Source organism: Pelobates fuscus, chromosome 3 (assembly GCF_036172605.1).
Source record: "Pelobates fuscus isolate aPelFus1 chromosome 3, aPelFus1.pri, whole genome shotgun sequence".
Classification (NCBI taxonomy): Eukaryota; Metazoa; Chordata; class Amphibia; order Anura; family Pelobatidae; genus Pelobates; species Pelobates fuscus.
In genome coordinates, this window is record NC_086319.1 from 109,703,394 (window position 1) to 109,715,518 (window position 12,125).

The 12,125-nt window shown below is 42.1% G+C and overlaps 1 protein-coding gene across 1 annotated transcript in view; it reads left to right on the plus strand.

Moving 5' to 3' along the window:
• The first annotated feature begins 10,277 nt into the window (after positions 1 to 10,277).
• Positions 10,278 to 12,125, plus strand: part of SHROOM1 (shroom family member 1) — a 70,888-nt gene continuing 69,040 nt past the window's right edge. Inside the window, exon 1 of the mRNA XM_063447408.1 lies at positions 10,278 to 10,489. The gene's annotated coding sequence lies outside the window, so the exon portion shown is untranslated. The remainder of the gene's footprint in view (positions 10,490 to 12,125) is intronic.

The following is a 12,125-nucleotide window of genomic DNA, read 5'->3' on the forward strand; positions in this document are numbered from 1 at the left end:
AATGCGGAAGGAGTGACCTACTTAATTACCTGTATAAAATACCTTATCTGACTATGCAGTAATAACCTGAGATAAAGTCTCAATTAGAGTTTTGCAGTGTAAGGCTAGTAGGAGCTGATCAGGGGAACCCTTGAACAGAGATTAGGACATACTCCAGGATTATCATCAACACTCTAGGTCCCCCCTCCTCCCTTATTACAATTTAGGGCCCCCACCCATGCACATGCCTAGAGTATTCATTTGAAAATTACGCGAACGTCATATGGCCAAATTTGTTCGTGTATTTAAGACAGAACAAAAGAAATACATGGAGCATTCGACTGTAAAAACGTGTAGGGTTCGCCGATACAGACCGCATAGAGACAGGTACGGGAAGGCTCTGAAGCGTTTGGAAGGCCGTGAACTGGACGCCCAGGGACTGGAAGGACCAGGTAAGGTGAAAGTAAGTAACTGGCGATCTGCACTAACCGGAAGTACCGGTAGGCAAATCACCAGATGATTACTTAGTATTAGTAAATTATGCCCCTACTCACGGCATGTCTATTAAACTGAAAAAAAAAAATCCCCCTAGTGTCCCCCCTCCCGAGCCCCCACCCGTGTCACGTGAGTTGGGGCTATTAAACACTATATCGTTAGGAATACATGTTTGTATCGCTACGCTATAAAGTTCCTTTAAAAACATAGCTATGTACAGCTAGCATTGTATGAAATAGTAACACTCCACTAGCATGCAAGTTATTTTCAAGCTGGACGCTAACTCACTGCTCCCTTTACATTAGAGCCCCCCCCCCCGCCCCCACCCCTGAATGGCGGGTGGGGGCCCTAAATGAGAATGTGTTCCTATTGTCCAGTCCCCACCCCTGAGCACTGGGTAGGGCCCTAAATGAGAATGGGGGGACCTAATGTCCTCCCCCCACCCCCCACACCTGAGCGGCGGGTGGGTGCCATAAAATCAATGAGGGGGTACCTATTGTCCTCCCCCCTGGCCCCCACCCCTGAGCGCCGGGTGGGGGCCCTAAATGAGAATGGGGGGGACCTATTGTCCCCTGGCCCCACCCCTGAGCGGCGGGTGGGGGCCATAAAATGAATGAGGGGGGGGGGAACCTAATGTCCTCCCCCCAGCCCCAACCCATGAGCGGCGGGTGGGGGCCATAAATAACAATAAGGGGGGACCTATTGTCCTCCCCCCCAGGCCCCAACCCCTTCCAAAGAACTTTCCCACACTGTGTAAAATGATTAGCAATCTGATTGGTTGAATTCCAAGTCAACCAATCAGAGTGTTCTGAGTCAAATTACAGGGCGTGGAAGGCTTTATAAGCCTTTCTACGCCCTGAGGAGCTCAGGCTGCGCCGTGCCCTTGCCGGGTAAAGATGGGTTAATTTTTTAGCATCAGGTTTTTTTCTTTTTCGTCTGATTTTTTTTTTGCGTTTGGGTTTTTTATTTTAGTTTTTACAAGTTCAACGGGTATGATGGTTTTTATTTGGCCTTTTTTGGGGCTGAAAACTGAAGATTTTAGAAGAAGACATCAAATGGTAAGTTTCATTTTATTTTTTTACAGGTACTTAGTTGTTTTATTCCCCCTCACTATTTTTAGGGTGAGGGGGTAGGTAGGGTTTTAATAATTTGTTTTGGGTAAGGGGGTGACTAGGGGCTTGGGGACCCCTAGTCACCTTAGGGGGGGTGGACACTTTCATTTATGGCCCCCACTCGCCGCTCAGGGGTGGGGCCGGGTGGAGGACAATAGGTCCCACCCCCTCATTGTTTTTATGGCCCAACCCGCCGCTCAGGGGTGAAGGTCGGGGGGAGGACAATAAGTCCCCCCCATACTCATTTAGGGCCCCCACCTGCTGCTCAGGGGTGGGGGCCGGGGTGGAGGACAATAGGTCCCCCCTCATTGTTTTTATTGCCCCCAACCACTGCTCAGGGGTGGGGGCCGGGTGGGAGGACAATAGGTCCCCCCCTCATTGCTTTTATGGCCCAACCCGCTGCTCAGGGGTGGGGGCCGGGGGGGGGGGGTAGGACAATCGGTCCCCCCATACTCATTTAGGGCCCTCACCTAGCCCTCAGGGGTGGGCGGTCGGGGAGGAGGAAAAAAGCCTCCCCCCCCCCTTTTTTTTGTACACATGCCCCTACTCGTGGCATAGCTAGTATGGGCATTCGGGAGAGTTCAATCTCCTTTAAGCTATTATGGGGGTCATATTGGCTCCCTCATTGAGTGAGGGGGGACCTGAGTGGCTTAGGAAGTAGCGGGGAGCACTGCTCCCTGATGCTTCTATTTTCACATTTTACAAGGAGGGAGCTGCGTGCCGGTAGCTCCCTCCTTGTAATAAACTGAATGAAAAAACGAACACTGATATTCCGTGTTTGTTTGTTCGTTTGACATTTCTATTAATTTATTCGTCTTTCTGACAAATGAATGAATAGATGAAATTCCCGTTCGCATGCCCAAATGTTTAACTGGGCATGTGCGGGAATCTCACCGTGCTATCTAGTGTGGGCAGATGACGTGTCCCACAGGGACTTCCTCTACCCACACAAAGATGGCGGTGCCCTGAACCTAGATCAGGGCAGAAAATAAAGTTAAAAAACTAGGTAATATTGGGTGTTTAGGGGCATTTGGGGGTGACTAGGGGGTCCATTAGATGCAGTGGATTCGGGAGGGGGGTCTAAAAAAAAACGAGGTTTGGTCTTGACAGTGCCGCTTAAAGAAGGGAAACCAAGCCCCTCCCACAACTACAGGTCCAGCCTTAATATATATATATATATATATATATATATAAAAATAATATTCAAATATTCATATATATTATGCCAAAAGTGAACTGACCTTTCTACCAAAATATTCTTAATCATTCTAATAGTGCTTAATAAACTGTCAATTCATTAGTTTTAAATAAATCTTTGATTGCATATTTTAATAGAATAGTAGGTTAATAAAGTATTTATTAGGTGACAGGTAGGTTATATTCATAATATGTATAGGTATCGTCATAAATTCTCGCTGACACTGTGATTTGTATCTGATTATATCAGAATGAGTGAATAGTTGCCTTATTTCACAATTTGTTTGACAATCCAGGCATTGGCAACCCTCTCACTCCTGGCCAGTTTTTTTTTTAATATATATATATATTTATTTTTCATCGTGCAAGAGTAAATTAAAAATGTTATAGAGTTTCCATGGATGTGGCTAATCGTTGGTTCACCAGGCTATTCGGAGTCAGTAATCTCTAAGTATGGAGAATGGAAGCAATAGGACATCTGTTATTGAAGTCTTCGGCTGCTTCATAGCTTTAAGATGACAACTAAGTTGATATAATGTGTCAGCGAATAGTGAATGTGGATGTTTCTAGTGTGTAGATAAGTAGGATGATTCCAGTCTAACTAGGATTTACCGACGGGCAAGCTTTTGAGTTTCTCTAAGCTTTTGACCATTCTCAGCGTTCTCATATTCTCGTTTTTTGTTGCAATACATACATTTAGTCCTCTCCTAGTTAAAAGAGTAATCCAGATGTGGACTCTATGCTCACTGTGCCTAGAAGGTATCAGCTGCACTTCACTGATGAGGCCCAAAGAAGGCCAAAACAATCATCTTATGCAGAGAGAACAAGCCAGCATTTAAGTTCTGCACTGCCCTTATGGGTTGGATCAGTCTAAAGTGCAGTTGCATAAGTTCCCTCTGTAATGGCACAAGTGAGCAAAAACTATTTTGAGTGGGGATTTGCCGAATGGCAAGCTATGGAGTTTCTCTAAGGTGTTGTCCATCAGAGTTCTCATATTCTCTGTTTTTGTTGCAATGCACTAACTAGAACTTCACTGTTGGCAATGTTGGCAAATCTGAATACTTTGATAGAAGTCGGAAGTAAACATATAAAATTGGGTTAATGTCCCAATTGTCAGGAACCCAGGGAATCAAATAATGAGAAAAACCCAAAATGGAAATGATGGCCTTATACAATGAAAAAAAAAGACCCAACCAAAACGAACTCTAGGGGTTGAGCCTCTAGGTATAAATAGTATCAGTCTTGCAGTCTGAATAGGCACTAGCAGGATCAGAGCTATGTTCATAACTCAAGTCTAATCCAGATTCGCTTCATGGTCAGTCCATTAACAAGCAAGGATGAAAACATTGAAAAAGCAAGACGTTAGAGCTTTATAAAACCATGTGGCATAACACATAAAATCAGGATACCAGAACAAAACAGGAACTAAGACAGGTTGACTAGAGTGCCCCCCCCTTAACCCTTAGTATAGGGATAGTGAAGGGGGGCAAGCTTGGCCCAATAGCTTCATAATACCTGGGCCCCTATCTAACATATTGGCCCTAATTCCTGGAAATTCATGATTGCATCTTTAATGAACAGATTTAACATTAGCAGCTCCTAATGATGCCGCCAGAGGTGGAGTTACTACTCTGGCATCAAAATGATATATCTCTTTATGTCCAGTGTTTCTTACAAATACATTGCACATATAGACTCCAAGCACCATGACTACTTCAAATCATTGAAGTATTCCTTGTGCTTGGAGTAATCATTCAAATATATGACTATTATTAATGGTTATTTTATATACTGTATGAAAATAAAATTTACAAATAAATAGAAGTTTATTACAAAAATGGAATGGGTTAAATAGTGAGTAGAATAGAAGACATAAAAGATAGATAGATAGATAGATACTGATGGAGAACATTTATGAAAACATAATTCTGCAAGGCTGCCATTAAAATGAAAATTATACCTGTAAAAATAAATTAGCCATAATTACCTATATGAAACATGTAGCATCCTGCAACCAGCCTTTTTGATGTTCGCCACAATCTTCTGATGTATATGAACAAACGGAGTAAAATTAGGCCACTGGAAACAGATGTTTTGATTTTTATAGAATATGATGATCAGGATTCCTGTTTTAGTTATGTAAAATGTTACATTACTGTGCTCCATTCACATTGATGCTGATCTATACATTGAGTTTTTTTTTGTTTTTTTTTATCCTCTGTTAAAGGGACACTGTAGGCACTCAGACCACTTCAGCTCATTGAAGTGGTCTAGGTGCAGTGTCTCATCACCTTTAACCCTGAGCATTTAATTATTGCAGTTTTTATAAACTGCAATAATTACCTGCTAGGGTTAACTCCTCCTATAGTGGTTGTCTACCAGAGAGCCAAAAGAGGGACTTCGGTGCTACAAGTCGACTTTAATAAGCTTTCCTATGGGGAAATCCTAAAGAGAGCGCGCCCATCTCGGCGGTGGAGGATTGAAAGCAGACCCAAGCCAGTGGCAAGGGACATCGGCCCTGGACCCAGGTAAGTTACAGAAGGGGTTATTAACCTCTTCTGCACCACGTTTTTTGGTTTTCCTGGCACTATAGTTTCCCTTTAAAAAGCAAAACTGATCCAATGTACCAAAAAGTTAAAACAAAAATTGGGGGGGAAAGCTAAAAGGTACATACATGCATTACAAAATTCTGAAACTACTTTACTAAAACGTATTAAAAGAAGAAGAATTTTGTTTAATTCTACCCTAGTGCTAAATATATGTTGCAGTGAATACTTTATAACTCAACGTGAGATTGTGGTATATTAAATTGTAAACATCTTAAGGGGCAGTATTAATATAGAGAGGGCCCTCATGCAAGAAATGTATTTGGGTCACCCTCTATCACAAGAGTGGCAGAAGGTACATCCTCATATACCATGATGCTTTGTCAGCTGAAGATCTACCATTTGCCCTTTTCGTGCAGGCAGGGCCAGCCTTAGGGGTGTGCGAGCTGTGCGGCTGCACAGGGCGCTATGGAGCAGGGGGCGCCCTGCGGCCGCACAGCTCACACATGGCCGGACGTAATTTTAAAAAATAAATACATTTGCGGCGGGGGCGGAGCTTGCCGTGCGGCGGGGGCGGAGCTTGCCGTGCGGCGGGGGCGGCGCTAAAAGCGCCGGAAAACTGCTGAAGGGGAAGCAGGAAGGAGTCCCTGCTTCCCCACCAAACAGTCTCCAAGAGCTGCACTGCCTCCACAATGAACTGATTGTCAGTGTGATTGTGACTGTCTGATTCTGTGTGTGTGTATGACTGTCTGCCTGTGTGTGTCTGTGTGTGTGTGTGACTGTCTGCCTGTGTGTGTGTGTGTGTCTGTGTGTGTGACTGTCTGCCTCTGTCTGTGTGTATGACTGTCTGCCTGTGTATGACTGTCTGCCTGTGTGTGTCTGTGTGTGTGTCTGTGTGTGTGACTGTCTGCCTGTGTGTGTGTCTGTGTGTGTGTGACTGTCTGCCTCTGTCTGTGTGTCTGTGTGTGTATGACTGTCTGCCTGTGTGTGTCTGTGTGTGTGTGTGTGTGTGTGTGACTGTCTGCCTGTGTGTGTGTGTGTCTGTGTGTGACTGTCTGCCTGTGTGTGTGTGTGTCTGTGTGTGACTGTCTGCCTGTGTGTGTGTGTGACTGCCTGCCTGTGTGTCTGTGTGTGCATGACTGCCTGTGTGTATGTGTGTATGACTGTCTGCTTGTGTGTGTGTGCGTGCGTGCGTGACTGTCTGCCTGTGTGTGTGTGACTGTCTGCCTGTGTGTGTGACTGTCTGCCTCTGTGTGTGTGACTGTTTGCCTCTGTGTGTGTGTGTATCACATACAACCAATACACGCACATCACACACTGTTAATACACCCATTACAAATATCACACACAGCCAACACATAGCATACATATCACACACAGTCATCACACCTACTATCACATACACAGACAACATAAACATTACATCATACATGGATGACGGGGACGGGGGCGCTGTGAAGATTTTTCGCACAGGGCATCTAAAGGCCTAAGGCCGGCCCTGCTTGCAGGGCTGTGTTTGTGAGCAGTATGTTTAAATGTAAGCATGTTTTTGTATTGAGTATATCTGGATGTATGATGGGGTGTATTTGTGTAGTGCTGGCATCTGAAATAAAGGGGTGTGTTTGTATCCTGAGTTAGTGTTTGGATAAAGGGGCGTACTTGTGTGCAGTGTTTGGATTTGAATGCACGCATGTATTTGTGTGCAATGTTGGGATTTGAATGCATGTATGTATGTATTTGTGTGCAATGTTGGGATTTGAATGCACGCATGTATTTGTGTGCAGTGTTGGGATTTGAATGCACGTATGTATTTGTGTGCAGTGTTGGTGTTTAATGACAATGATATCATCAGTGAAAGGGCAGTTTGTGTGTGAAAAATGCAAAAAAACAAATATGAACATGAACTTTGACCAAGGTTTGTAACTAAGTGTCTACTAAAAAAAGACTGGACATAACCCATTTTAAATACATGTACAGGATAGCATTTTTTCTGGGCTAAACCTCTTCCCTTTGCTTGCCAGGAAAAGCATCACAACCTCCCATTATCTGTCGAAGGCTTTAAGTCAAGGAATAAAGCCTCCAATTTTGGCGGTGGATGGGGACACAATGATAACAATCTGGCTCTGTATAGTAATATCAAAATACATTTAGAAGGTAAAAAAATATAATATTATATATATATATATATACATACATATAAATATAATTTTGACATAATTATGTGATTTTTTTTTTTAAATTATATAAGCAATCTGCTTGACAACCAAGGCAGAAAGTCCAGAGAATTTAATTTGCAAGCCCTATATTTGACCCTGTAATTAGCAAACAAATCTGGCAAATTCCAAGTGGCTTCTAAAAAAGACTTGACATACCCCGTTTTGAATTCTCTGGGTTGTCTGCTTTTGCAAATGGTATGCCATGATGGGGGTAATTTTCTTTCCTAGGCTGCTATACGGTCTCAAAGGTAACATAACCAATCTTGCAAATTACAATGTGTATAAACTAAAAAAGGGAACGTGCTATATTTGACCCTGTAATTTTCCAGAACCCCATAAAATCTGTACATGGGGAGTACCGTTGTACTCGTGAGACACCGCTGAACACAAATATATGTATTTTACTATAATAAAAGCTAACAGCGTTATGACATTCACAGCTAAAATGCCATGCAAAACTTGAAAAATAACAACATTTCTTAATTTTTCTTTAATTTTTTAAAAAAAAAATGTATTCGTATTAAATTATGTTGCATATATACGTATATGATATGAAATAAAAGCCCTGTTGATAAAAAACATAAAATGCTATATAATAAGTGTGGGTGCATGAGGTGGATAACCGTTGAGCAGATATATAGCGCACATTTCAGGTTTTGTTTACGTTTTGTTTAGATCGGAACGTGTACAATTGACTCCGTCCTTAAGGTGTTAAAGGACTAAAGTTATTTTAAGGTTTATTTATTCAATTTTATTTTTTGCCATGTTTTTATTGGAATGGGGTGAATGAGACATGTGGAGGGGCTGGGGGGAGGAATTGGGACAAATGGGGGGCTTGAGGAAAGAGACACATGTGGGAGTTGAGATACATGGAGGGGCTGGAGGGACACAAGCAACATAGAAGGGCTGAGGGAGAAAGAGACAAGGTGCTGGGGGCAAGAGACACAAATGCGCCTGTGGAGAGAAAGAGACACACAGAGGGACTGGTAGGGGGCAAAGAGCCACAGAGGGGCTGGTGAAGGGGCCTAAGAGACAGACAGGGTATGTCAAAAGAGACTGACAGGTGCTTGGGGAAGGAAATACACCCAAAGGGGCTCAGGAGACACAAAGACACACAGAGGAGCTGGGAAAGGGGCAAAATAGACCGATAGAGGCTAGGGAAGGGGTAAAAGAGAAAGACAGGTGCTGGGGGGGAGATACCCCCTTGGGTCTGAGCTGACAAAAAAGGCATAGACACCCAGAGGGGCTGGGGAAACACAAAGAGACACAGAGGGGCTGGGATAGGGGCAAAAGAGGCATATAAATGCTAAGAAGGGAGTAAACGTGACAGAAAGGCCCGGGGGGAGAGACACACAAAGGGGCTGGTGGGAAGTAAGAAATGCAAAAAGGGTGGGGTGTAAGTGACACAAGGGAAAAAATGGGGGATAAGATCTACTAAAGGGAGTGTATGACAAAAAGTGGCGGGTAAGAAATTCGAGAAAGGGGATTAAAGGACCCACAGGTTAAGATGCATTTTTGGGACGAAGGTGGGGGGCAAACTGCATCTTCGCCTGTGTAGCCAAAAATCCTTGCACCGGCCCCGTTCTCAGGGGTCCAATGGGAGTTGGTTAAAGCTGATAGGAGCCTGATGTGTCAGGCTCTCTCAGTCACACTCCTCTGCCTCTCTGTGCCTCCTTCTCCAAGCCTGTGTGGCTCTTTGCTGTGATTAAGTAACCTGAACTCACTTCCTCACTGCGGGTTCCAGGGGAACTAAAGATGTGACAGACCTTGATCTGGTGCATTATTAAAGGGTCATGGGGGCCCTGGATCAGAGATGCTCATCTGTTGGCCCTAAGTGTGAGGGCCATCCTATTGGCACGAGGCTGCTAAGCCCCCTGTGCTACGCAAAATACCCAGGGCTAGATCACATTTCTAATTTTTTTCCGAATTCGCATGTTCCACCATTACCATGAAAGGGTCAGTCCAGAGGTGCTCAGTTACCCAGGTTAGTGTCAAACTGTCGAAAGCCTTTTGAATACTTACTGTAGCAGGATGACAGGGGGCTCCGGCACCATCACCACTACAGCACATAGAGGTTCTTAGGCCAACCCTTTAATTTTTAAACTTTACTTCACATGATTTTAGAATATTGAAACCAAAGCATCACAGCACTTCTAGCAATTAATATACCGGTAATTCATTTTTGTTAAATCAATGATATTCCAGTACTGGTGTTGTACTTCTCAGACACAGGACGTCTGCCTGAAAAATTGGAGTGAAATCTACCTACAGGTAATTTATTCGAAGGGCATGAAAGTTTACATTAAAATAAGGTCAATTAATTAATTAATAGCAATTATAACTTGGGTTATAATTTCTGCTTATGGTACACGTTGTAACACATATTAAGGAAAGTGCATATTTGCACATCTTTTTTTCTTTCCACAGAAATTAATATATATATATATATATATATATATATATATATATATATATATATATATTTTAAATGTACTTCACTTTCATATTATTTGCTACAATTACTGAAAACTACTTAAGTACACGAGTGATTAGCATTCCCTTTCTCTCCAGCCCAGAGCATTGGTTATAAACAGTGAATTTGCTTTTTTTTTTTACACTGAAATATTTGGCACAGGTTAAAATGTTTCCACTGTGACATCAGAGTTTCAGGTTCATTCCTTTCGGACCCACCCCTTCCCTGCCATTGGCCACAGAAGCCCAAGGCTGTTCAGTTACCTTTCTGGCAAGAAATAAGTCTCAGCACAGGAGGATCAGTAGCCAAGCCTGGGGTGCACAGTGTGTGGACAATTGAACTTACCAAACAAACAGTCCATATGGGGCTTCAAACCTAAAAGGATGTAGCTCCAAATCATGGACAGGCTTACAACAATCCATGTGCTGTGGATGTTATGGAGGAGGAAAACAGATACATGTTAACATGCAGGTAGGCATGAACCTGTTGCCAAGACATTTTTTCTCTCTGTGGTCTTATTAGCAAGAGAGAATGCTTTTCAAGTAGTCGTGTGTACAAATGGCTGACAGCTTTGTATGACTGTTTGTTTGTAGCAATCCTGTGTTTTCATTTCCCTTATGGGGGCTAATTAACCTTTGGTGTGCCAGTGGGAGGTGGGCGCTTTCATTGAGAATGTATTGCACATCTCTCTGGCACGGAGTAGGTTAATGCTTGTTTATCCTGTAAACAAAAATGCCGATCAGATGTCCCTTCACGACGTGCATGCAGTGAAATGTTTCATTTCACAATTAAACCTTTATTTTAAAAAAAATAATAATTAGATATTAGCAACCCCCTTCGATCATATTATTTATGCAACAGTTCCAAATTACCCACTATTAGTATAAAGTTTCAATGTGATCTGTATCCAGATTATATTAAACTGTGTTCGAATCAGATGAGGCTGTAACCAGTAAATTGGTGTATTGTGGTGGTGGGGTGTGTGTGTGACATATGTTTCTGACAACTGTCATGTTTGCATGGTTATTTATTTTATATAGAGTTAACATTTAATTATTTGCAGTAATGCACAAGGGTTTATTTCCTAACCAATGACTTTGTGAGGAGTAGAGAACCAGTAAGGGAAAATAGCTGAGTTGGATAAAAAGAAAATCTCTCGTTCATTTTCCATTTTGACTATTTTAACCTTCTTTTATTTTACTTTTTGTTTTTATTTGAATTCACTGTTTAGTGTATAATCTTTTATGTTTTTCATCCAGCATAAAAAATGGCAAGAAAGGTACAAGCCAAATATAACCAGAGGTTGTCAACAGTGAGTTGACAACCAAATTGCAGGTTGTGGGACAAAATATATTCCAGCTGGGAAAGAAAATCCCAGGCATTTGTTTGATTTAAAATTTTATTTTTCATTGTGCTGCTAATTTTGGACTACATTTTGAAGTCTGTTCTCTACTCATCATCGGGACTGCTTATGCTACATAATGATAAGTATTCAGCACATCACTTCCTTTTGTGACAGCCCTGACATTAACCAGTTAATGAATAATGTGCAGTTTTGTGACAAACCTTTAAAAGTGGAGCAATCGCCTTGGTAACCAGTGAAATGCACCTAATGCCTAATCCAAATTAAGACTGGTGCCCCACAATTGCTTTTTATAAATACCCCTCATAGTGCTTCAATAAAATCTTCAGGGTTGGAGGTGGAACACCCAGGTCTGCTTAAAAACCTATGTTCAAAGTCTATGTATATCAAAGGGTCTTAAAGGCTTAATTCTAAATAGGTTTTATTGGTAAGTTATTGTTCTTGCATTCTTTTATATATTTTTTTTTTCTTTCATTAGTCTCACCATTTTAACCCCTTAAGAACACATGACATGTGTGACGTCATGATTCCCTTTTATTCCAGTGGTTTGTTCCTTAAGGGGTTAAAGTGTGAGTGTTTCAGAATTATGGAATGTTGTAATTTGCTCCTATTTACTGATGTAATTGAAACAGCATTCTGTCTGCCTGTATTCAACAATCTGTGAACATGACTTTTCAGACCGTTACCTTTATCTGCATATTGTATTTTATTTTACTATTTTTTTTTTATAAGTCCATATACCCC